The sequence below is a fragment of the Pteropus medius genome, unplaced genomic scaffold (genome assembly GCF_902729225.1).
Source record: "Pteropus medius unplaced genomic scaffold, Ma_sr-lr_union100, whole genome shotgun sequence".
Taxonomy (NCBI): domain Eukaryota; kingdom Metazoa; phylum Chordata; class Mammalia; order Chiroptera; family Pteropodidae; genus Pteropus; species Pteropus medius.
In genome coordinates this window covers 17,448,819-17,476,541 of record NW_024344240.1, presented here as the reverse complement: position 1 = coordinate 17,476,541, position 27,723 = coordinate 17,448,819, and positions in this window count along the sequence as shown.

Below are 27,723 nucleotides of genomic sequence, written 5' to 3'. Positions count from 1 at the left end.
AGTTACTGCAACTCTTTTATCTACAGTTTTCTCAGTTGTAAAATGGGAACAACAATACCTGTCTCAGAGATGGGGGGGTCAAGTGAATTATTCTGCACATTATGTCTTTATTGAAAGAAAGATAACAAACATTTTCTTTTCCAATATTCCAAAGTCCTTTCTCCTTTAGTCTTGCACACAATATGTTAGTGGTGCTTTCAAAAAGTCGGTCTAATATATAATTAACTATTTTAATAAATAATAATTTTCTCTTTTGTTTCTGAATGCTGATCTTGATGGCTTCACTTGCTTTTTAATCGTATGAGTGTCCGTTAAAGTGAGGTAAGAACATTTTGCTTTTAAAAATAAAGAACCTCGGTTTTTTCAGAACTATTCAGTAGTTTAAAAATCCATTTAAACATTCACTAAACAAATCAAATGTTCATGGAATTTTATTAAGGTAATTTCAGATCAAGCCCACGGAATCACAGTTGGCTTATAGGCATTTTTCCACTGAAGTTTTAATATGGGTTTTAGATTCTAAAGGGTGGCAAAATTGACAGCATGGGGAAGTATTATTTCATTGTTATTTCTAGCAGGAAATTTGGATTATTTATCAGACATATGATATGAACTACTTGGTTTACTGCTAATTTAAAATAAAATCCACATGTCTAACAATATCATAAGACTTAACGGGTTGATCTTACAAAGTTTATTTTTTAGACTACTGTATTTATGTAATGAGTTTGTAGTAAAAGTTCACTATGATTTGACTGGAGATGTCAATGATTTTGCCAGTCTTAGGTTAAAATGCCTTTTAAAAAACCAGTAGTTGAATTATTTGTAAATTATTTTTGTGCTTTTTCAAGATAATGTGTCTGGTGGTTGATATTAATATTTTTTTATTTTACTCTAGAAATAGAAACATAACCATCCTATCATATAATAAATTTTATATCTATTTAAGGATAAGAATGTATGTCATATTTAAGTAAACTTTTATAAGCATTCAATAAGAGTGCTCTTAAAAATGACAGTAATATGTTAATCTTAAGACATTAATATGTATTATTTTAATATTAAAGAAAAAACTAAAAAGAAGTAAAAAATACTCCAGATTTTCTCATAAGGTTTGTAAAATGATCAAATCTGTTCATAAAAGGTCTTTATTAATATTTGTCTTGTTCAATGATACATCTAGGGAACAGGGCACTCTGTTAAATAGTTAAATCATTCTAAGAATATTTATATTAAGAATATTATTTGTCCATTTTTTTGCTCTGTTCACTGAATGCTTATGTTTTTTTGTGCAGGAGAGGTTAAGGGGAAAGCATTCCAAAGGTTTGAATTAGAAATAATACAGAGGCTAAAATTGGAACAGAAAGTTACTTGGACTTTAGGAAAAGAATTGTTATCATAAATTAGTTATTTCTGATCTGGATATCAAGTTCAATTCCTGTGATGAAACAAATGTTTTTTTTCTGTCTTGTCACACTTTCCTTTTTTCTTATTTCTTTTTGGCTCCAAAAGTGTGTTTTATTGTGGAGAATTTAGTGGCAAAAGATTTATACAAAATTGCTTGCTGTACTTTAGTTTCTAAAAGGTCTGATATACACCATTTGATAAGGAAGAAAATAATCTCCAAGTTATCTTGGTTTTGCTCAAACTCTCCAACTTCTTTGAACAGTGTAAAATATTCAAAATGAGCAAGAAAAAAAAGATGACTATACATGACAGATATCATTATACACTTTATATGTCATTTCAACTTAAATCTCTAGTCTAATTTGGGGTTTTTTTCTTATCCCATAGTCCTTCCTGAACATAAAATATCATCATACCAAGGTTAAAAACAGCATATTAGGCTCCTGTCCTAAAACTAATATTTGTATATACACAGCTAAGTATATATTTAAAATAGATAATATAATCTCTTTTATGGCTTGAGTAATTGGAAAAAAATCAATTTATGTGAAATATTGAGTATCTACTCTTTACAAAATACCATAATTTGGTTAACATAGTATGATAAAATTTTTTTTAAAAAAGCATTTTTTTTCCCCGCAGGAAATGTGAATCTGTTCAAGGAGAAGGTCAGACATAAATACATTCAGAATTTAAAAAGTAATGTAAGTGGTGAAACATACCTAGTATAAAGTAGTTCATGATTGACTTGATAATTACTTTGACCCCAAAGAGCAGCCCTCAGACTCCTGAGTATTCCAAGCAGGTCTGAGTGTTTAACCCTACCTAGAGATTAAAACTAAGTGCCTCTTTCACATTCCCATATATGTCAAAATAAGCATTCCTCACCATCTTAGTCCATTTTACCCCATACTCCGATGTACCTCTCCTGATCTGAGCTAATTCAGAAAGAAAAGGAAAAGTCCTTCTCCTACTACCCTCCCATGATATCCTTTTGAACTCTGAGTTGTAATCAGTGAACTTCTTTACATTTTGAGTCTCTTCTCTGATTGTTCCCTTCGCATCGGTTTTTATTGAAACTGAGCTATCCCCTGAGGACACTGCTTCTCTTCTAATAGAATCAAGGCTCTTTTTCTTTCTTTTTTCATATGGTGTTCCTCAAGGCCAGGAGGGGAAGCAGAAGGCCTCCTTGTCCTACATTGACAGTTTCCAAACATAACCTTCTGCAAGTATCTCACTTCTCTGAAGCATGTCCTATCAGATTTTGTCACTCACCCCCTCGCCTCACCGCTTTACCCATCAGTCTCTTATCAAATCCTTCATTCATTCAAAGTTTTAGCTCTGGCTTGTTTGCTCAGAGTCTTCGGTATAATCATTTTTTGTTCTCATCAATATTTCTAATTAGTTGCCACCTTTCTTTACTTCCTTCATTGTCTACTAGAGACTTTATAGCCTTGGTAATAGAATAATAACAATAGTTATTGTTTATTGAATACTTTCTGAGCGCCAGGCAGTTCGAAGAGTTTTACATGCTTTACATCGAATTCACCACAACCTTCTGAGATATGGTCTATTATTATTCCCATTTCTCAAATGAGGAAACCCAATGTCAGTAATTTAAATCACTATTTGTTTTTGTTTTTTTCAAATGGTCCTCAGTTCCCTTACCTTTTAATTCATGTTCTCAAGCAGGCACTCAGAACTACTAACAAACTTATTATGTATTTCTTCAGGGCTTACTTTCCCATCTTATTTTATCTCCCACACCTCCCTCAACACACTTCTCTCTCATCTGATGACTTCACTTCAAGCATCATTTAGAAGTTAGATACCATTCAGAAAGGAAATTTTCTTATTCTCATACAGATAAATCTGAGAACATACCTACCCCTGAGGCCTTCTGACCTGCCCTGACAATGATGGACCCTTTATGCTTCCTATCAAAGGTTGGGTCCTGCACTTTTGAGCTGAATCCCAGGCCCTCTTAGCTTCTTAAACATTTTACTCCCTTCTCACCCTGGAATCATTTTATCAAACCTAAAATGTCATAAGTCATTTATATTATAAACATTTATTTCATTTTTTTTATTGTGGAAATATATACATATATATAACATAAAATTTACCAGTTTAGCCATTTTTAAGTGTATATTTCATGACATTAAGTACATTCACATTGTTATACAACCATCATCTCTAGAACTATTTTCATCTTTCCAAATTGAAACAATAACTCCTCTTTCTCTCCTCCCTTCTGACCCTAGTAACCACCATTCTACTTTCTATCTCTGTGAATTTGACTATTATAAGAACCCAATATAAGTGAAATCATACATCGTATATTCTTTGGTGACTGGCTTATTTTACTTCATATAATTTCTTCTGGGTCCATCCGTGTTGTAGCAAGTGTCAGAATTTCCTTCCTTTTTAAGACTGAATGATATTCCATTGCACGTATGTACCACATTTTGTTTATCCATTCATTTGTTGATGAACACTTGAGTGGATTCCACCTTTCATTATTGTGAATATGAGTGTAAAAATATCTATTCAAGTTTCTGCTTTCAATTCTTTTGAGAACATACCCAGATATGGAATCTCTGGATTATACAGTAATTCTGTTTAATTTTTTAAAGAACCACTGTACCGCTTTACTTAGCAGCTGCACCATTTTACATATTCACTAGCAATGCACAAGAGTTTTGATTTCTCTATATCTTCACCAAAACTTATTTTGTTCTTTTTTTAATTAAGTATTTTGTTCTTTTTTAATAATAATCTTTATGTACATTTTTAAAAGAAAAAATATAACCCAAGATATATGATGTGTTCAACAGTAAATCTAATTAAAAACTCCAAATGCTGGGAAATCAAAGGTCTTCATCCTCAATGCAAGTATACGTGAAGACAATAGCCCACTGGGCACAATGGGATAACAAAGGAATGAGCCAATCTCAACCTTGACGCAAAGCAGAAAGAGAAAGACAAACAAACAAACAAAAACCACAAAAGCAAAATGAGCTCAGGAATTGAACATAAGCCAATTCTCAAGCAGGTTACCAGTCTTAATTCAAGCTGCCAGTGAGATGCAAAGATCTCCACTGGAAAACTTAATTGAAAGAGGATTCTGTTGAGCATAGCCTCATGATGTCTCGTAAAAACTAATGCAAATTCTTTATATTTTAATTAACGATAAAACATATTTCAATCTCAAATCATTAAAATGTGACAAACTGATCTTAGAATAAATAAATATATTTCTATTTAGTAAATCATTCCTATCAATGTGTAAACATGTTTAACATCCTTCATCTTAAAAAAAATCAGAATCTTTAATTCCCTTAGTCATAAACAAATTTCTTTGATCTTTACTAATATTTTTTTAAATAACATCTACAAGGCTATATTAACCTTCTTCATTACCATTCACTCTTTTTCACTTTTGTTTTCTTTCTTTTTCAATAATGTAAATAATATGTAAGAGCATTACCATTGTAAAAGATAGACAATACAGAAGATACAGTTAAAGTATTTTCTAATATCTTCTTCCTTTCTTAAAGATTTGCTACTTTCCAGTTTTTATATATATTTACATATATATATTTTGATAGATTTTTAAATACAATAGAAATATAATATATTTTTTGTTTTGCACCTTTTTTTTTTCTTTTTAATTCGTTCACTTAAGTCTATGTCTTGGATGACTGTTGAAAAATGGGCAATTCTGGGATTACAGAATAAAAAGAAAGATTCAAGATTATTTTTGGCACCAGCAGCAAGCCAGAGTAGGAGAGAGAAAGAGAAAATTGAAAAGAGAAATATTGCAGGCTGCTTCCTGTGTCCTTCATGATGAATGAATGACAATGATAGGGAGCCAGAACTTATTGGGAGTCACCTTGGCAGAAGCTCAGGCCATCCATGCAACCATACTCCTAATTTTTTTTGAGGTTTTTGAGCAAACAGCTCTGTGCTTCAGCAAATGTCTGCTTATATTGTATTGTTTTTGTATGTGCAGAACATGATTCTATTTTGAAAGAGTTGCAAGAATACTTTAAAAGGTCACTTTCATAATCGGAGTTGAGAAGTGGAGATGGAAGAGGTCTCATTCCCAGTAGAAAGTTTGAGAAATATGCAGAGAAAGTAGGTCAAGCACAGATGGCTTGATTATTTAATGGGTTTAAAGCCTGTCAATAGAAACTTAGAGGGAAATCTAGTGGGAGCCCTTGAAACAAATCTTGTTTGCTGCAGGATGTTGGAAACTTCTGATAAAAAGCAAATGGGTTCTAGGGATGATGGCTCTTGCTACATGATCACAAGTGAGACCAGAAAATAGGTAAAGAAATCGTTTCATATAAAGAAAGAATTAGTCTTATTCTAGCTAAAAATGACTGTACTTCACACAAATTCAAGGTATCTGAGATACATAGACAAAAATGAGTTTTGGGCCCTAGTCTTTTAACCCTCTAAGACAGTCGTAAGAAGTTATTGATTTATCAGGCATAGAAGGTTATATTTCTAATTTAGTGACAGATGGCTACCAAACACATAAATACCTTTCCCACCAATAATATGTTAATCTAACTACTTGACAATATTACGCAAGCCCATAGACACTAATTAGAATTCTGACTACTCAGGCTTATGTTGCTCACATCTATATCTGATATTTTATGTTAGTCATTGAATTGACTCTTCCCTTTCTCATCCTATTTGTCCTATACATAAATGAGTCCCCATGACTGAGTCATACCTGTGAACACTGTATGTTGGAAAATTCATTTGCCTTCCTTGCAGTCAGCATCTGCTAAACATGTTGCTAGTATCTAAGCATTACCAATCATAATTTTAATAAGTTCTGTAAAGGCAGGGATAAAGTCTATCTTGTTAGCCAATTTATCCCCACCTGTAATATAGTAGGTGCTCAGTAAATGACTGAGTGAATGAATCAATGAATGAATCAGACTGACAACAGACATATGGGTATAAGTGATGGATTCAATATAATTTGTATATTATATACATCAGAGAAATTCATGAACAAATAGACTGTACGGCCTAACCTGAGAACACAACTGATAAGTAAAACATTGTTTCCATGGAGAAATGTGTTCTTAACAATTGGTCTGCAAATAAACTTTTTAAACACAAACCATCTGTATGTCCAGGATTGACTATCATTATATTTATTTATTGAGTCATTTTTTTCCCATCTCAAAATGTTTGCCTCACAGGATGTATCTTAATATGTTGCTTTGAGCTTTTTCTTTCCTCTTGTTCCTTTTTTCCTTTAAAAATGAATCCTCTGAAAGTCTTGGCCACATGTCAATACTGTATTCACAAGGATTAAGGATCAGCAGGGCTGCTGTGCAGCAATTCAGAAATTTAGTACATTCTGCGGGTTGGCAGCACATAGCCTGTTATTGTGCAGGAGGCACCGGTGTTCCAGTAAAGGCATGTTAAATTTAGCAGCTATCTTGTATTTGTCACTGGGGATGGGGTGGAGGCAGTTGGCTGTAATCTAGATTCATTTGCGAGTTTTACCTGAAAGTTTACTTTAAAGGATTCATCTAAAGGGGAAGATGTTTCACATATTTTTATTTTCTGCTAATTGTAACAACTTTGTAATGAAAACACACACATATACACATATTCACACTCATGCATTTACTGCACAACCTGTATTTTTTATGGTTATATTTCCTTCATTGTAAGAGTTCTACTTAATTCCATATAAACTCTCAGGCCACCCAAAGGTAACCTATGGAGGCCATCAGTCTGGTTATTTTTATTAATAATATAGATCTATTTATAATAACAGAACTATAATAATGTAGGTCTGTTTGTAATAAGAAATAAATTATTTAGGAAGGAAGTAGGAGAAGTAACAAAGGAATTAACAGTGAATCATTTGCTATGACACACAGAAGATTTTTTTCTAATAGACATTCATGCATGTGAATAATGACAGCTGAACTCCTTTATTTTGTAGTCTCTCCTTATCCCTTCTATAGTGTATGATAACTGTGATAGAATCAAGAAAATGAAACTTCAGAATGTAAGGAGACTTGAAAATCATCTACATCAAACCCCTATTTTATAACAGAGAAGAAGTGAAGTACAAAGAAAGGATGAACAAATTAGGATAAAACAATAATGGCATAAATGAGCACAGGACACTTGACTTCCAATCTAGTGTGTATTTTACTGTTTTACATTAATTTCTCACCATAGTGGTATAATATAAATTCCTTCTCTACACCCAGCTCTGAGATTTTGGTCTCTATATTCTAGAAAACCTGAAGATTCACAGAGAGTATTTCCAGAATTGAAGTAAATGTAATGTAATGTAATGTAATATAATATAATATAATATAATATAATATAATATAATATAATATAATAATATAGTATAGTATAATATAATATAATATAATATAATATAATATAATATAATATAATATAATATAGTATAATATAATATAATATAGTATAGTATAATATAATATAGTATAATATAATATAATGAAATATAATTAATATAATCCTTAGTCACGTTTTTCAAAAGGATAGGTAAAAATGTTGATCCATAACATTATCCTCTTAGTGTTCAACTGCTTAGCATTCAAACCTGTATACAGAATGAGGAAGGGCAAATGCCAAAGTGAAAAAGAAAGTACAAACCCATCACCCTAACAAACAACCCAAGTATTAAACCTATATTCTACACTGGATGTAATCTAGTTGAAAAGGCATTTATGAAATATAATTATTTGGAAACTTTTGTTTTAGTCTATTCCTCAAGTCTTTTCATAGGGCAAGTAGTCATTTCATTCTACAGAAGTACAACGTGAATGACTTCTGTCTTCAGTTATACAGAAGAACAAATGCGCAAAACTGGTGGTGGTTGGAATAGTTAACACCCTCCATACACTTAGGTATCATGAATCTATTTTATCTACAAATAAAAGTCATTTAAAATGTTAAACTCCTCTTTTTCAAATATATCTGATTCTGAAACTATTTTCATAGAACGAACATTTCACTCTGTGGAGTAAATTTTTAATCACATATTCTACCTTCAATGAGACAAAATATTCAGTATTTAAAGAAATGCAATAAGCGTGTGCTAATTATGAAGCCCTGGGCATGCAAAAATGAATAAGACACATTCATTGTCTTTATGAGACAGATGATTTTTCTGTTCCATCTGTAGCATCTGCAATATTATTTACTTTGGGTTTTTCTTGAATTGAATTTTAATCACCTCATTTTATTTAACTTAGTTTAATCCTAAGCAAAATGTCTGTCAAGTAATAGATTTTAAGTTTATATATTATTTTTCCTACCATACATTAAAATACATACACACAACTATTAACATAAAATAAGACATTTACTAATGTCTCATTAGAGTCACTCATATCCCACCAGTGTCACACAGATAATACTTAGGGAAACATGCTCCAAGAGGCACAAAGCTGGGAACAATTACTGTATTTCCTTTATTCTATGACACCATTGAAAAAGCACAACTGATATAGTAACATCATTTGAGGAGTGAAACAAAACATTACCACATCAATTAAACACATCGAATGTAATATATAAATTCAGAAACTTAAATGAAATATATAATTTCAGAAACTTAAAGGAAAAAATATATATGCATTTTAGAATCAGTGAGATAAGATGAGGGAAAAGTGCATGGAACAGGGATAGTATTACAACCTAAGAGGGAATGGATTATTTCAAAAACTAGCATTTCAATTTTAAAGAGAAGTAGAAAGAAGGAAGAATGATTTTGAAATGGGAAATATGTAGTGCAGGAACATTCTAGGTGATATCTTGCCCTGGGAACGTTGAAATGACAAGAGAGCAGATAGAGAGTACTGGGTACAGATAAGAATGTTCCAGAATGTTGGGAAAGTAAAGAGGAAGTTTTGTCCAGGACCTAGTAGGCCGGGATCCAACAGCTAGTAATGAAAATTATTTAACATGTCACTACTGACAGTAGTCCTGTAGAACTGCTAAAGTTTGTCCTATAATTTATTCATCTGGGAATTTAAGGGGCTACAATTACATTTTTGGCAAAAAACAAACAAACAAACAAAAAACGTCTTATTCTTTTTCTTGAAAATTTGTTTATTTTATAGCTGATTTTATTTTTTTCTAATGGTTAAAAATTTGTGTCAATTTTATCAAAGTTAGGCAGGACAGTTAGGTCTGAATATGGTCCCAGATTATGAAATGTCTAAGGAAAAATAGTTTGTAGATCATCCATCATCCTTAAGATTTTATACCTGAATCAAACCCTTGTCTAAATTACCATATTGGCCATCTAGTAATCTTTGTTTTTCTGTTTTGCTTTTCTTTTGCATCTTAAGATTTTCCATTTAAAAAGTAATTTAGATGGTGAAAAACAGAAAAAAAAAAACATCAGTGTTTTCCCAAGCTGAAAATGCTAATAGTCTTTAAGCTAGAAGATAGAAAAATCAAGCAGTTTTAAATTTATTGTTTAAGTAAAAATAGAACACATCTAAATTAAACACAAAATCAAAGATCATAGCTGAAAAAAAATTATTTTAGTCAAACCTGAAGAAAGCCAAAGTTCAATACATTTATTTAAAGCTCTAACTTATTTTACAGAATTTCAATTTGCAATAATCTGACATCCATTTAGAAAAACACTTAGTAATTGTTTTGAAAGGAAAATGCGATATGCTAAAATTCAGTAACCATGTGGGTTGTGATATTGAAATATATAACATCATTGCAGCCTATTTTCAGTCATGTTACTGTGTCCAGTAAAGTGTTAATTACGTGGTTCCTGAAGACATTTTAAAAACTTTGCTCATTTAACACTTACCATAGGTGGCAGTAATAGATTGTAGTTTTTTAATCTGGGTGATATTTCTATTGCGATCGTGCATATTAAACCAGCTGGGGTAAGACTTGTCTTAGTTGCAAGAAGGCCATTAAAAATATAAAATCAAAATCTCAAAGCATAAATATGAAATATCAAGTGAAATATAGTCTATTTGAAACCTCCTCTTATAAAAAGTTTAGAATAATCTTAACAAATTTAATATAAGACAATAGAAGGAAATCATTTAAAAAGTTATCTAATCAATTTTTTTTTCTCCGACTCATAAAGATAGTTCTAAGGTTGAAGTCCTTGAATTATAAAAAGAAATCATTAAAAGAACATTTGGGGTTCAACTACCTTGGTGTTAATTATAAAAGATTAAAAGTAACTAGTTCTTACTTATTTTCTAGTCTACTTAGTGGCAAAGAAGTTTTTTTGATTACTCTTTGGTCATCTTGACCTTCATTTTTATTATGCATCAAAATTAAAACATTTTGACTTAGTTTTGAGAAAATAATATTTTGTACATTTTGCAGTCAGAAGACCTCCTTTTCCTGATGTACTCATGTCCATCGATGTGTTTTTTTTAGTTTGTGATCTGTTTTCCTCTTCCTCACGATGTGGAATAATGGATTATATCTCTAACACGTATTTATAATATTGTGGCTGATTTTTACTCATATGCCAAAAGTAATATAAAATGGAGCTAAATAGGTCTAGAAAGCAATAAGATATTGAAAGCACATAGTCAAAAGAATATGTATGCAAGGCTGTTTTATTTATTGTCAATTTTCAGTGCAAATAAGAATATGCAATGCAGTTAAGTATACTATGAATATTCATGCTGGATTGTCTACATTTAGAATCCAAAGAACTATGAGCATATTTTCACGTAATGTTGCATTAACATATGTTTGTTTATATAATTTTCTTTTTCTTTGAATAAAAATAAATAAGTGAATATATTATAAGATTGTTAACATGAGAAGAATAATGGGGCCTTTGCAGAGGGTTCTCAAACCTGGTTAATAATCAGAGTTCCCCTAAAAGCCATTAAAAATAAGAACTCCCGCTTGTACCCAGTAGGGAATAACTACAGACAAGAGAGATTTCTCTTTTCTGCTCCAGCCGCCTGTCCCTATGATGTATAAGATAGCCCCTAAATTCTGAGAAGATATACAAGGCTCCTTTTTTCTCATTAGCAAAACTGTTTTCAGGTAGTCAGAATCTCACTATCCGTGTTGAATTTACCTTGACTATTAAGTCACAATGTCAGAATAGAATTGCCCCAAAAGGTTGTACTAGCAGGTAAAGAGGAACCTGTGCAGTAATGGAGAACACTGATGTCTGATAGATTCACAATGTTAATGTATGAACACTCTACATAGTTCACATTTGAAAAAAAAAAAGACAAAATTTTGCTTCATATAAACTATACACATTTTAATTTCAAGTTACTAAGATAAAATAACTGTCCAGGGGTGTTCATTAGAAAATAATACAGATTAAGTATCATGACTCTTGCTGTTCCCAAATTAGGTGGGAACAGCTGATGTATGAGTCAACAGAATGAAAAGATGTAAATTTTTATTTTTCTATCTTCCTTCTGTTTTTCTTTCCCTGTCTTTTGCATTGAATTTTATTTCTGTGCTTACTCTTTCTCACCATCAACTATCCAAATGAATTATTATTTTTAAAAAATCTAAACTTTAATTGCAAACTAAGCAAAAACAAATAAGCGAAAATCCAAAAACTCCAGTTCCCCCCACACGCAAAACATTTCAGTCCTCAAAAAAGACATCCATACATTTGTATTTGTGTCACAGGCACAAACACAGACACACACACACACTTTTTATTTTTAAGAGATGGAATTAACAAGAACACGAGAAAGATACAGAGAAATAAGCAGGCAGGAAGGCAAGAGGTATGAAAAGTTTGCCCTGAGTCTATTGAAAGGGATCTATACTTACTGGAAATTTGCATAGTTTTCCACACAGACTCTTGGAGAACTGGCTATATTTTAGATTTCATGGTGCAACTAGGGGGACTATACTATGAATGTAGAGTCCCTAGTTTTGGGAAAATGTCATGCAAATACTTGACATTGGCACAGTGGATCTACCTACTCCAGTGGATCATGTGTGTTAGAAGATTAAGCAAATCTGCTGTAACCAAATTCTTCCTCCTAATGTCTAGACTGAGTACAAGCTCCTGGTATTTTTCTCAACTAAAGAGATAAATTATTATAATACTCAGGTTAAATTTCTTATTGGCCAGAGGCATGGGAGCTCTGAGCAGTTAAATGACTCATTTATAATAGCACTTAAAATTAATTTGTGATAAATTAGCAAAATCTTTTAGTATTTATACTAAAAACTACAAAATATTTAGAAGAGAAAATTAAAAAATACAACTAAATTGAAAGATATAGCATGTTCATGAATTAGAAGAATTATTATTAAGGTGCCAATTCCACCCAAATTGATCTCCAAATCCCAATAAAAATCCAAGAAACTTTTTTGTAAAAATTGACATACTGTACCTAAAATGTATATGAAAAAGCAAAGAATCTAGAATACTCAAAAAATGAAAGGACTCACACTATTTGATTTTAAAATATACTATAAGGCTATAGTAATCAAGACACAAGACACATGACAGGATAGACATATAGATGAATGGAAACAGAGAGAGCATTCAGAAATAAACCTAAACACAAAATGATTAATTAATTTTCAATAAAAATGCCCAGATAATGGAGAGAGAATAGTCTTTAGAAAAAATGATGCTGAGACAATTGGATATGTATGTGCCCCCCCAAAAGCTAACTTGAAATATATTATAAACCTAAAACCTAATACAACAAAACTTCTAGGAGAAAACATAAGAGAAATTTCTAGTGATGCTGGGTTAAACAAAGTTTTCTTAGAGCATAAAAATCATAAACTGCCAAAAATTGATGAATTTAACTTATCAAAAATTTTTAAAGTTCTTTTTGAAAGACCATTAAAAAAATAAGAAGCTACATCATATGCGGATAGAGTATGCATGAAACATATTTGATAAAATACTTGTATTTAATATACATAAAAACTCTTCAAAATCCCAGAATAAAAACCCTCAGAAAAAATAAATCCCAATTTAAAAAAGGGACAAAAGATTTGAAAAGTCACTTCACCAAAGATGAAATACTGATGTCATATAAGCTCATTTCCAACCTCACTAATCATTAGGGAAATGCAAATTAAAACCAAATTCCAAGATAAATCTACTGGAAAGGCTAAAATTAAAAAAAAAAAAGAAAAGAAAAGAAAAGAAAAGCAGACAATACAAGTACTGGTGAAGGTGAAGAGTAACTGGGACTCTCATACATTGCTGGTGGAAATACAACATTGTACAGATACTTTGGAAAATAGTTTAGCAGCTTTTTATAAAGTAAGACATATACTTACTAAATAATCCTGCAATATAACTCACAACTATTAAAGAGAAAGAAAACTTATTTCTACACAAACACCTGTGCATGAATGTTAATTGCATCTTTATTCATAATACCTAAAACTGGAAATAACCCAAGTGTCCATCAGCTGAAGAACAGTTAAACAAATCATTATATATACATGTAATGGAATATTACTCAAAAATACAAAAGAACAAACCGTTACTATATTTAATAAAATGAATCTCCAAAGCATTATGTTAAGTGAAAAAATCAAACTCAAAAGGCTTTTTCACTTATGTAACATCTAGAAACATTAAAACTATAGTGACAAAATTAGATCATTATTTCCCAGGGCTAAGGGTAAAAGCAGAAGGTTGACAATAAAAGGGCAGATTGACAACAAAGGAGAGGATTTTGGGGGCAGAGGGTGATAGAAATATTCTATATCTTCATTGTGATGAGGATTAGGAGATCATAAACATTTATGAAAACTAATTGGAGAACACACCAAAAAAACTGAATTTTAATAAATTTTAATGTATGTAAATTCTATCTCCGTAAATCTGACTTAAAAAATAAAAGCAGTGAGTCAGAGAAGAAAAAAGTGTGAATCATTGTGAAATTAAATTCATAACAGATACAGTTTTAAATTTCTCTACTGTTACTCAATGTATTCAAAGAGGCAACCAGCAAGAATATAAGGGTGCAGACAGGATGAGAATTGGAGGTGATTTCAGTGTCATATTACAGCATAAGATCTCATCCAGTCTTGAACAAAACTTCATCGGTAGGACTGTGGTACGAACAGAGTTGTTGGATTGCATTCTAGAACAATTCATGGATAGCTATGGAACTCAATGATTCTTATTCCTGAAGCTACCCTTTCTAAGATGACATTTCGCTCATCTGGTCATCCTATATTAAAATAAAATATAGAGAAGTAGAAATGAGAGCAGAGAATTTTGAATAAACATTTTGATGTGTTACATATTTGTTGCATAAATTAGAGTTGAGTTTTTACCATTTCTAAACCTAGATTTTCCTCATCTACAAATCCCTGCTCTCATGGAGCCTATTTTCTAATGAGTGACAATTGACAGAATCAAAGTAGAGAGGGAATATAGACTATATAATATAGTTAAATGGTGGTAGGTGCAATAGAGTAAAAGCCAAGGACAAGGGGTAGATAGCGTGTATGAGAGGATATTCAGTTTCGTAAGGGGACAAGTAACAACTCATTTAAATGTGACATTTGAGAAAAAAAAAAGAAAAAAAAAAACCCTGAAGGATGTGAGGGTGAGATTCCTGTGGATCTATGTGGGGGACAGGGTTAGGGCATACTCCTGACCTAGGGACAGTCAGTTGCAAAGACCTCGAGGCTGTGGTATGATGGGCATATTCCAGGAAGACTGGAGTGGAGCCAGCCAAGGGCAGAGTGGTAGGACATGATGCAAGAGAGGTTATAGGGGAACTTAGTGAGGGGGGCAGGTAGTTTGCAGCAGAGTTTAGTAACAGGTAAGGATTATAGCTAAAACTAAAAACATTAGAAATAAAGAAGAAAATGTATGCTATTTATTGCATACTTTCAGATATCAGAAATACTTGCATGCACACCTTCCTTCCCTATTAGATCTTAAGTTGCTTGAGTATGGGTGCTTAGTCCTCTACATCTTTAATTCCCATAACAATTAAGGTACTTGCGAAGAGTATGGATACTTGCAAAGAATAAGCACTCCATGCAAATTCTGTTGAGTAAATGAATGCCTGATTGGATGAACGGAGTGAATGAAATGTAAATAACTAAATAAACAAAGAAACTGAAGCAGAGCGGAAGTCTCTTGACTTACTTGGTTGAAAATTCTAGGATCTGAGTTGGCTTCTGACACTATAAGAACACCAAGGATGGATTTCTCTTCTTCTCCTCTCAGCTCTGCTCTCTTCTCTGTGTTATCTTCATTCTAGTCTTCATGTAGATAAGAACACTGCAAATAGCTCTAGCCTAGATACTTTGGATTCAAGACTACAGAAAATGAGAGAGAAAGAGAGAGAGAGAGAGAGAGAGAAAGAGAGAGAGAGTGATTGAGGTAGAGGGAAGAAATTGATTCTCTTCATCATTAAGAGGGCTTTTTAACGTGGTTCATATTGGTCCAAACTGAGCGAACTAATCACCATAGCTAGGGAGAAGGCAAATCTGTGAAATCATAGAGGACATATGGGTCTTCTGAAGAGTTCTAACATGAACTCGATGTAAATACTAGCATATCCCAGTGGTTAATAGAAAGTGATCATTATTATTAATGACATAATAATATGCATAAGATGAAAGTTTAAAATAATACATGAAATCCTTTTATCAACTTCAGGAACAAATAAGTAATCTACTAACTATGAAGATGAAAACTATATTAAAGATTTAGTTGCTAGGACTTGACTATAGTCCTGTCTCCTCTGCATTAATCTGCCCATTTCATATCATCAGTTTTTAGACTGTAATGTTAAATTAAAATCTTTATTATTAAGATCTTCTGGAGATTAATTATGCCTTATGTATTAGTTTTCCATTGTTGCATAAAAAATTCACCCCAAACAGTGGTTTCGATAACAAATATTTATTATCTCACTATATTTGTCTGTTAAGAATCTGAATTTAGTTTAGCTGGGGACCTCAGGCTCAGCTCAGATCTCAGGGTCTCTCATAAACTACAGTCAAGATATTCTCTGGGGCTGCAGTCACTGGTCAACTGAAGCCTCAATTGTCAAAGGATCTGCATCCTAACAGCATGTTGGTAGTCCTCACTGATCTGATTGACTATAGACATCAGTTCCTTGCCAAGTTTGCCTTTCCATACAGCAGTTCACAACATAGCACCTGGTATCCCCCAGAATGAGGGCTCTAAAAGAAAATAATAGAAAATAATCAAGAGATGGTACCCAAGATAAAAACCAGTGTCTTTGTAATTTAATCTTGGGAGTAGTATCCCATGGCTTCTGCACTATTCTGTTTGTGAGAAGAAAGTCACTAGGTCCATCCAACCCACATTCAGGAGAAAGGGATTACACAAGGACATGAACACCAGAAGGCAGGAATCATTGTGGACCATCTCAAGGCTGCCTACCACAATCTAGGCATCTCATCTATGCACAAAGTAATAAATGTAAGGAGGTACTCAGCCAATATTTGTTAATTAATGAGTGCATCTTTAATATTAATGATATCTACATAAAAATAAACTATTTTATCAGAATTTAATCTTCCTAACAATTTCATTTTAGAAAAAGGCGCACTTATGTTCAAAATGTTATTGTATTACTTACTACATTAGTGATATTAACATATTTTTATGTCTTCACTGAGTGAAATATAATTTGGATATATGATCAATAAAAGTAGGTGATACTTTAACAAGATTATGCTAATAGGATTTTATTCTTCCTAGTTTAATACTCTGATTTGAATGGTTTTAGCATATTTGTTCTCTTCTTAGATTTATTTTATCCTTAAATTTTTTAACATTTGTAAAGATTATACAAATGTAATTAGCATTTACTCTGAGATTCTTTAAAATTCCTGGAAAATACTCTCTTTGAACTCTTATTTCACATTAGAAATATAACCTATCGAGAAAAATGCCCTAGTGTTTATAAAATTAGAACTAGAAGGGAGGTAGATGGGGTAAAAGGGATCAAATATGTGATGACATTAAAGAATTAAAAATAAATAGAAAAAAATAAATAAAAATAAAATTAGAACTAGCTTAGTATAATTAGTGTGAGTAAATTTTTTAGTTTTCTAGATAATGAAGAAGGGCATAAAACAAGAATATTTCTTTTTCTGATTTATTTTCCTTCCTCAATATTATTGGTAAGAAAAACAGAAGCTATGTAGTAAGAAGCTGATTCTGATTTTAATACCTATTAAGTGTGATGTTGGCCAATAACTCTGAGTCTGTATGTGTAAATCAGAAATTGACGCAGCTCACATAGTTACAAAGTGTGAATGAGAAAAGGCATATAAAATACTTTGTAAATTGCCAAGTGATATAGAAAAAGAATTTATTACTACTAGGTAAACGAAAAGATACAAAAATATAGATGGACAATGATCTTTAATGATCTTTAACGCAAATACAGAGAACGTTAAAATTTTAAGACTTAGTATTGACCTTAGAAAATTATTTCTTCCCAACTATGCTAACAAAGACAATGCTTCCTTACTCATTAAACATCTAACTTTCATAATTGTTTAGATATATACTTTTGTAAGTAGAAAATAATTTAACCATTCACTTATATAATAACAATGTATCATCATATCAACCTATATAAGTCAACTTTGGCTGGGTAAGAAACAATGCACTAAATCAAAGTGGTTTACATAAACAAAGAACTCTTTCTCACATTCCGTGACACATGTTGCTTGTTTATGGCTCTGCTGTATGTCTATGGGCTGACTGGGGTCTGCTCTATTTGACATTCTATTCTGTGATGTAGGCTGTGTGGAGTTTGCACTATTGTGTGTGTATTTTTTTTCCAGGTACTCCAGTGTCTGGATAGTTTTTTCCGGGTACTCCAGTTTCTTCTCACAACCCAAAGATGTGCCCGTGAGGTTAATTAGTGTGTCTAAATTGTCCCAGTCTGAATGAGTGCAGGTTTAAGTGTAAGCGCACCATGTGGTAGAAGGTTGTCCTTTCCAGGGTTGATTCCAGCAGTGGTCCTGAGCTGCTGGGATAGCCTCTGGCCACCTTTAACTCTGAATTGGAATAAAAATGTAGGAAAAATAATTATCTTGTTATTATTAATTTTTCTTAAATGTACATATAGCCCACATTTATTTTCATGTTTAATACTAGAGAAGTGTTTTGGGGCTTCATGTTGTAGTTGGTAACTAGAAATATGCCATAGATACCTAACTGCTATTTATATCAATTAGCATATGGTAAAACTGGTTTTATTATACATCATTTTTCTCAAGGATGTAATTTCCAAGAATCTATTGATAATGTTAAGTGAGAACTTATTGTATTTTCCTTTTCAAATTTAATCATTAAATACATTTGTTCTTTACCTTGACTTTCATCCAATGAATATGATTTTATTGAAAAAAATGGTCATTTTAAATAACCTAGTCATGTTTCTCATAAACAATAATTTTATAATATGAATTAAACAAATCAGTTACCTTGTGTCAAATTATTTTTTTTTTCGTTTTTTTTTTTTTAATGGAACAATGGATAAAAATATTGCTTTGCAGGAAAATCCAATGATGCGAAGCCAAAACAAACCTATAATTAAAATAAAACCTGATAAAGTTTTAGAAAAAAATTACTATAAATAATGTTTGCTAGAATTAAAGAGCTCTATTAGGTTATAAAATTATTTTGCAAATAGACACTTTCTCATTAAGATGAATGTCTGAAATGCCAAAGGAATCAAATAAAGAATAACATAATGTAGGACTTTTTATTTTTCAGTTAAATAGAACTAATTCATTAATGTGATAATGGCTCACTCTTTTGTTTCCTGCAATCCTACATCAAAATGTCAGTAGTTACATAAACAATTAAAGTGAGAAAGACTTGCTGTAGAGAACTGAAAGACAATTAAAAGCATTACTTGGCTTTGAGAGAATTGATGGCTAAAAAAAGCCATTTAAAAACCAAAATTCAAAAAGTTAAATAAAAAAAAAAGATAATATAAATGCAATGGCTAAATCTATTATTTCTGATAAAAACAAAAAGCTTATACTATGATCAGGATAATACAAATATTTTTTTTCTTCTAGTCTATTTGCTTAGATCATTGCATCTTTATACACTGAATGCCATTTTTCTTTTTTTTTATAATTCCTCATAACACCCACAGAATTTAACCACAGCCACAAAAGCCAGCTACCAATATTAGAAATTCTAAAGCAATATAGAAAGGGATATTCTCAGCATTGTTTCAGTTGTATGAGCACTAGAGACCCAATTGCAATCAGTATTTAATGACACAAAGTAGTTTAATTTATGCTTTAAGAGAATTGGAAACCAAGTTGCTTGGGTTTTATCATCCTCCCCTAGATCCTCTGATGCATTAAAGTATAGTGAATTGATGAATAATAATAAATGTAATTGGATCTATCCTAGAATTTTTATACAATTCTTGGATAATGTAATTAAATTTGGCACAATCATATGTTAATACTCATTCATAGGGTTGCCAGGAGTCAGAGCCAATTCAACCACATGTAACACACACATATGTTATAGGAAATGTTTTCGAAGAAGAGAAATAAAGAATTAAGGTCTTAACTTATATTTGATCAGATCTGAGAACTATATCTGTGCTATTCCTTATAACTGATTATAGATCACGAAAATGTGACATTAAACACCAAAGTAGTTTTATTTTCAGGCGTAAAATCATACAACTCAACTAATGTATTGAATGATTTATGCAGAAGATGTGTCAATTTTAAGCAAAATTGAGCATAAAGACCATAAGCCTCAGTTTTAGGACACTTAGAGGAAAAAATAAGAATATAGTTCATAGAGATAACATTTAATTTTGTGAGACTGTGTCTGCAAACCCCTCCACAGCCCCATTCTTCATTTTCTAGTCTAAAAGTGTAAACAGTTTTGATAAGATTGTAGATGAAATAATGTTTCTTCAATGTTGTTGTAATATTGCATATCACAATTAATAAGACTCTTGGTTTCCAGATGGACAATCTTCCCTAGCAAGACCTTGAGCCTGCATATCTTCTTCAGCTCCTAAGACAAAATAGTCCTTATATCTTCAAACTCTTTACTTGAATTTTTTTTTAGTCTCTTAATAAAGAATTTGTTCTTCTACATCATAAAATAGGGTCCATCAGATTAATAGCTGCAGCTGACCACCTTAGTGACTTATAAATGTATCTATATCTCCCAAATCTTTAACTCTTTGCCCAGCTTCAAATGAAGTGGCATCTCATTTGTTCACAGACACCACATGCATTTGTGTTTGAACTCCATCTATCTTTATAAGTTGTCCTAAGTTAATTTTTAATTCTTTCTTTAATGTCTTTATTCTCTCTCTTCCTCTTGCCCTTCAGACTATAAGCATAAATTAAGTAACAAAACAAGTAAGTCAAAACCAAATTCAGTGAACCAAATGTAATTCTTTCTAATGACCTCTCAACTGTCAAACCTAAATTAATAATATATATATATATATATATATGTTAAATATATATATATGTGTATATATATACACACTGCACTTCTTGGCTCTTACACTTTTTGGATATTTTCTACTCCCTTATCTTTTTTATACAATTGTCTTAGCTTCCTTCACACCTTTCTGGATAGTCCTTTTATTTATTTCTTCTAAGATTTTGCTTTCTTTATATGTTATGGAAATTGGAGTTCCTTAGTTTCTGTCCTTAGCCTATTGTAATTCTCATCTATAGGTTCACTGTGGGTGAACCTATAACTGCATATTGTTTTATCAATGCTTTTCGTTTTGCCATGGGTGCCTAGAAACGTAGAAGTTAAGATTGTTGATTTGGAGTCAGATTATGAATTAAGTTCTACCTCTTCTTCATAAAAGCTTCTCAACTGTATTGTAACCTAGGTTTAGATGGATATACCTATTCTGGATCTGTTTCTATCCTTCTGCCTTCTAATTAATATCGTGACTATATGCGTGTCTCCCCCACATAATCCCCAATAGTCAACCCCATAGACTATCGGTGTAGGGGAAAGACACAGTGGCTTGCTTAATTCTGTTCACCTGTGTGTCACCAATAAATTGCACAATGATGAGAACATGGATATGTGAAGCCAAATGTTGTGACAATCTGTCCTGAATGAATCTCCTGGTTTGAGTTGAATACTTCCTCTTTTCTTATGCTAATTCTACTGCGGTGATCATCAAAAACTTTTAAAATGGGCTTTAAGTGCTTCTTCTAGTATCATGCTACAATACTGGTAAGATAAAAACTGGATTTTATTTACCTTTCATCATCAGTGCCACCATTAATAAATGGCTTTTTGATGAATTAGACTTTAAATCAGTAGTCTCGAAAATATGTGCTTAATGAAAATCATTGAGGCACTAGAGGGGGGAAAAAAGAGATTCTGCTTGTATTCAGATATATTATTTAAAATAAAAATATAAGAAAAAAACATTAATTAATGTTTCACATTCATATTAATATAGAGTATGAATATATAATTTATAGCCAAGTACATGTACATTTAGTTTTGGGTTCACAAAGCTGCTGTTACTCAACATGGTGCCTTTGTATAAATTAGGCATAGACTCCCCTTTCCTACAGACAGTCACAATCCACAACAAGGCACACAGATCTGTGAGCAGAGCACTCCGTGTATTTTTGTCTCAAATTCCCCTAGAGCATATGCTGTGGTATGAGATACAACCTCTAATGTTTATGAGGTGTCCCTAAATGCTCAAAAACACTTTATTGATGGAGTAAACAACCACTTTTTAGCCTTGAACAAATCTTGACAATTTTCAAAGCCATTCTAAATTATAATCTTACAGTTTATATTTAGTCATCAGGGATAATGATTACTTTTAGATAGGCAAGACATTATTTAATGAGTAAATAAACATAAATAGTGGAAATAACTTTTATTTTAATGCTCATGGCCATAAAAACCCTATTTAGAACTCCCTTATAAATTACTTAAGTTTAATAAGTTTGGGTCATGTATTCAATAAACTAATAGATAATTTATATTATTTATTAAGCACTTATTTTAGCCAAGCACTATTTGCTGTATTCTATATGAATTATTTTTTTCCCTCAGAATAAGGTACGTATTTCTAGTGACACAATTTTATGATACACAGAGGAACTTGCTCAAAGAAACATGCCTCGTAAGAGACAGAAGAATTCTGTGGATATTTAAAGGGCAATTTAAGAAGTTGATCTTAATCCAGCTTCATGTGACTGAGAAGCTATAGTTATGTTAGAGCTACTATAAATACAATTGCCTATTATTAGTTCATCATTCATTCATTTAAATATGTTTATTTAGCATCTACTGTGTGCTGCAAGTCACTGTTCTAGGCACTGAAGATAAAACTGTGAATAAGACACTTGGAATACCTGAATTTCATGTAGCTCAGTTGAGGGGAGATGGGTATCTTAAAGAACACATGCTTTCCAAAAATAATAAAATAAAATCATTTCTTTCCTCTAGTCCTACAATAATGTTTTGTCTTTTGTGTGTGTGTGCGCACATTGATATTTTCTATATAGTTATTTATATGCATGGAAATATTTTGGTATTTTTAAATCATTTAACTTTATATTAAAGTCTGCAAGGTTAGAAAATGTGAAATGTTATTTTCATACTGATGCGCATGGCTGATACAATGTTATTCACTTATCTTATATTATGTGTGATCCTGTGGAGTCTTTCAAGTCTTGACTTGGAAATCCACTTTTGTATATCCCTGTTATTGGTTAAAATCAACACACTGCCAAGTGGATATTAAGCACAAATGGAAAATGTTTTAAAATAATTTAAATTCCTGTGATATGATTCAGTTTCCTACAGTTTTACCTTCTGAACAAATGCACAGATTGATGAAACAATATAGCGAGTGATTTTTTTGGTAGACAGAATCCTGACAGTATCAAAAGTCTACAACACACATGTAAAACAGTACGTAACCAACATTAGTAAATGATACTTCCTCAAAATCTAAAACAGTACCATTGTTTCAAAGTTCATGCATTTTTTTCATGAGTGAAGAATATAGCCATTCACAACTGACAAGTATTTGAAGTTCATTAAAAGTGCTGTTTTATTATCTTTTGTCAACCTTAAGTCCTTTATAGCATTGCAAAGATAGAACATTGGAAGCAATAAGAAAAAGGATTAAAACTCATCAATATGGTTATACTGAGAAGTGAAAGAAAGAAAGAAAGAGAGCAGCACCCCAAATTTCCACTATCTGGAAAACAGCCTGGAATCATTAAGTATAGGAGAAAATAACCTTTCATAGCTCAGAAACTCTGGGGTCATTATTGTTCCACATCATAAGACAATAAATTCAAATGACCCAGTATTGTGCACTCTGTCTAAATATTCAAGAAAATGAATAATATAGAATTCTAATATCAGCACAGATGTAATCAATGTTCCATAACATTAATTTCTTTATGTAATATAGATCATAAAATGAAAGTTAGACTTTTTAAAGTTTTATATTACTATCTCATATCCTGATAGTAATGTAAATGTATTTCTAAATGTATCACTCTGCCAAGACTAACAATGCCTTCTAACAGCAGCTTCATCATGTTAATGTAAGCTCATTATACTTTGATAAGTCAGTAATGTAATTCCTGATAGAAGAAGAGAAAATAATATCGATTAAGTAACAGAATAAGGTTTGGTCTTTCAAACAACCAGACAATATTGTGTATTTTATAGATCTGCTCAATTTTCATAAGTGGGTGATCAGAGATCTTAAGATGAGACTACTGCATATCATTAAACCAATCAAAATCCAGTATTTAATATTAACTTTCAGAAAAAGCAATATACTATGAGATGATTGGATAGGCTTTTGATATATCCGATATATATCGGATTGCACTAAATGAATATGCAATTTAGTGATGTCTTTAATACAGGCAAATATCAAACCATTTTGTATTTTATCCGACAATATATTTTCTCAGGAAAAAAATTTATAATACTAATATATAAATTTTAAATATTGCACTGTCTCCTTGTCCATCAATAAACAAATTGATAAAAACTTTGAACACTAAAATTGTTGCTATATAAGTTTTAACCACTTATTTTATAATGTATTTTTACTCTAGTATACTTGGTTTGGATTTTTAATACTTGGTAAAGCTAATTATAATCACCCATTCCTTACCACTAGCACAATACGATTCTGATTTTGCCATTTTATTCTATTATTAAATTATCTTATTTTGGAACAATTACTTGGACATTTGAATAAATGCAGAAAATAAATATGTGATTACATTGAAGACATCAGCACTATATATAGCTAAAGATTACTTATAATTACCCCCAAAATTCTTAGCTTATGGTAAATAATATTTTTATAATTCTATTATTAAAAAATATTTTTATTTTTTGCAAAAAGTAAATCTGTGGATACTCTCTGTTTCATGAATTGTCACTACTAGAAAAAGATGATAAAAAAAGATTATAAAATGTTTTAATCAATAGTCACTCTAACCAAACTGTTAATAATATATCTCTTTTGTGGTAAATTTTGCTTGTAGAATTGGTGAAGCTCCCATTTTCTAAAAACATTTTAATGATTTGCCAATCCATGTAATGGTAATTGGAGTCTATAAAAACATGGTAAGCAGCAGCAGTATTGCTGTAATTTTATTACAGCAATACTGTTGCTGCTTACCATGCTACCATATTGAAAGTTAGTATTTTCTAACTAGTTTCTTTGATTGATTATAAATTAGTTGGATTTGTACTCTACTTTAACCTTTACACAAAAACTGACTCTATTATTAGTTACGGTTAACGAAAAGCCCACATAATTATAACATGCTTCTCCTACTTCTCTAATTGAGTAGTTTCTTGTGCTCTCTAGTTAGGGAGTTCCATCCCCTTTAGTTTCCATCACAAAAGGCATTTATTTGGATCGAGGCTCTGTTTGAAGTCTTCTGCTAAAGCCAACAGAAGTTCAATCAAATTTCAGGCAGCTTAGAAACTGGCAAGTAATGCAAAAACATATGTTGATAAATAAAAAATATATATGGAAAACAAAGGAGTTGAAACAGCTAATACAATTGTATTTAAAGGTAAATGAAGCTAGAATAGTCATCAAATTTCAAGACTTACTATGAGGCTACTGTAATCAAGACAGTCTGACAATGACATAAAAATAGTCGAACAGATCAATTTAGAAGATTGAGCATAGACTTTATATGGTCATAATAGAAAGTTATTCACAATTTATATGTCCAATTGATATTATTTTTTAATGCGGAACACAATTTAAATACAGTATATTTATCTCTGTCTCTATCTCTATAGCTATCTATCTATCTGGAGACAGGTGTGTATGCCACAGTTTTAACATAAAACTCTATATTTTCAGAGTTATTTTTATTTTGTAATGTAAAAAGTTTGACTCACTAACAATAAAACAACAGCAAGGAAAAACCTAGAATAATTATTGTCAGCTTACAAAGCATTATTATATGTTTAAGATATATTATCTATTCTGAAGACTTGCTTGATACAGTTTTAATTCACAACTTGATTTTTTTTGTTGGTTGCCTGTGGATTTTTTTTCAAGAACAGATGGAAGAAAATATGTACATACATTCTTTTTAACTTACATATACTAACTACAGGTAGATTTTTTTCACTGTTCTTTAGAAATGAAAGAAAATCTAGAAAATTTGATGTGACTAATAATCTCTAGATACCATATTATTTTTTAAACAGCCTGAGTATCTCATCAAAGCAAGTTAATTACTATATAAAAACATAATGTGGGACAGCATTATCCATTTAAATGTTATAGTCTATTCTTTTTCCTTAGTGCTATGAGACTCAAACAAAACAAAACAAAACACACACACAGGCAATTTCTGCATTACAAATACTCTCCTGACTTAACATTAAAGAGAGCCAGGCTTTAAAGATTCAGGCTATTAAGGATCTGAATAAGGTTTTGTGGGTCTTGAAATTTAATTTTGAAGTTTGTTTTTAAGGAAAAAAATAATAGTAAACTTATGAATTCAAAATGAAATGTTAAAATTAACATTTATTTAGAATAAGAAATTACAACAAATTACAAATTTTAAAGAACCGAAAAACATCACAAACCCAGAAAAATTCATAATTTATTGCCTAATCCATTTCTATATACTTTTTGTCTGTTTTTTGGTTGTTTATTCTTCAATCATCTTTTTCAAATAAAAATGACCTTATCTATAGAGAGAATAAAGGTATATCGGTCATTCTTTTTGGAAGATTGGTCAAATTTTAATTTTTTTATTATTGAGTATTTAGAAAAGTTTCAGCTTTTTAATTCTGCTACTGACTAGCCTGTGAAGCCATGTTATCAATAATGCCACTATGCATGGATATGCTGCAAACCACATAAATATATCTTACTCTGCAAAACTTAACTCCTCTTAACCAGATCTCTAAAACACTCTGTCCTACTCCAGTTTCCTTACCCACCTCCCACCCCCACCACCCCACACTTGAGGAGAATCTAACTAGTAGTCAGAAAATAAAGATTCATTTAACTAATTGTAGTGAAACTCCTTTACTCTTTGTAAATTTTACTGAAACATATGACTTCCAGGTCAACAAATTGCTAGGATCTTTCCATGGACTTGGAAGAGGCCTTTGCGAAAGTGGAGTTCTGAAAATGAAACTTCTTTTACCTCACAGCACACTTGCCTTTGATGCTATAGCCAAATCGTCCTATATTTCCCAAATACACACATAAACACACATTTATCCAGTGTGTAATAGAGAAAACATCCGCAAAGTTCTTTCTTTAGAAGGCTTCATTTCGTTTTTGTTTTGTCCTATCAAGAAATGGAATGGAATTGCCCCCAGATAACAGGAGAGAAATGAGCCAATAATGTTGTCCCTATGAGGCATGGCGCTATGTGGGAAGGTGTTCTCCAAAGGCTAAGAGAATAAACAATGTTGCTCATTGCACCAATCGCGAGAATGGAAATCTTAGTCAAATGTTACACGTCTCATGCGGTGATGGCTAAATAAATGAGAGGTGCTAGACATTAGATGCCAGACACTATGGCCAATGGTACAAGAGAGACTGAAGAGAGAGTCTTTGACTAGACCACGTGGTTCTGTTTCTTTCTTTCTTCTTTTCTTTTTTCTTTTTTTTCTTTCTTTCTTTCTTTCTTTCTTTCTTTCTTTCTTTCTTTCTTTCTTTCTTTCTTTCTTTCTTTCTTTCTTTCTTTCTTTCTTTCTTTCTTTCTTTCTTTCTTTCTTTCTTT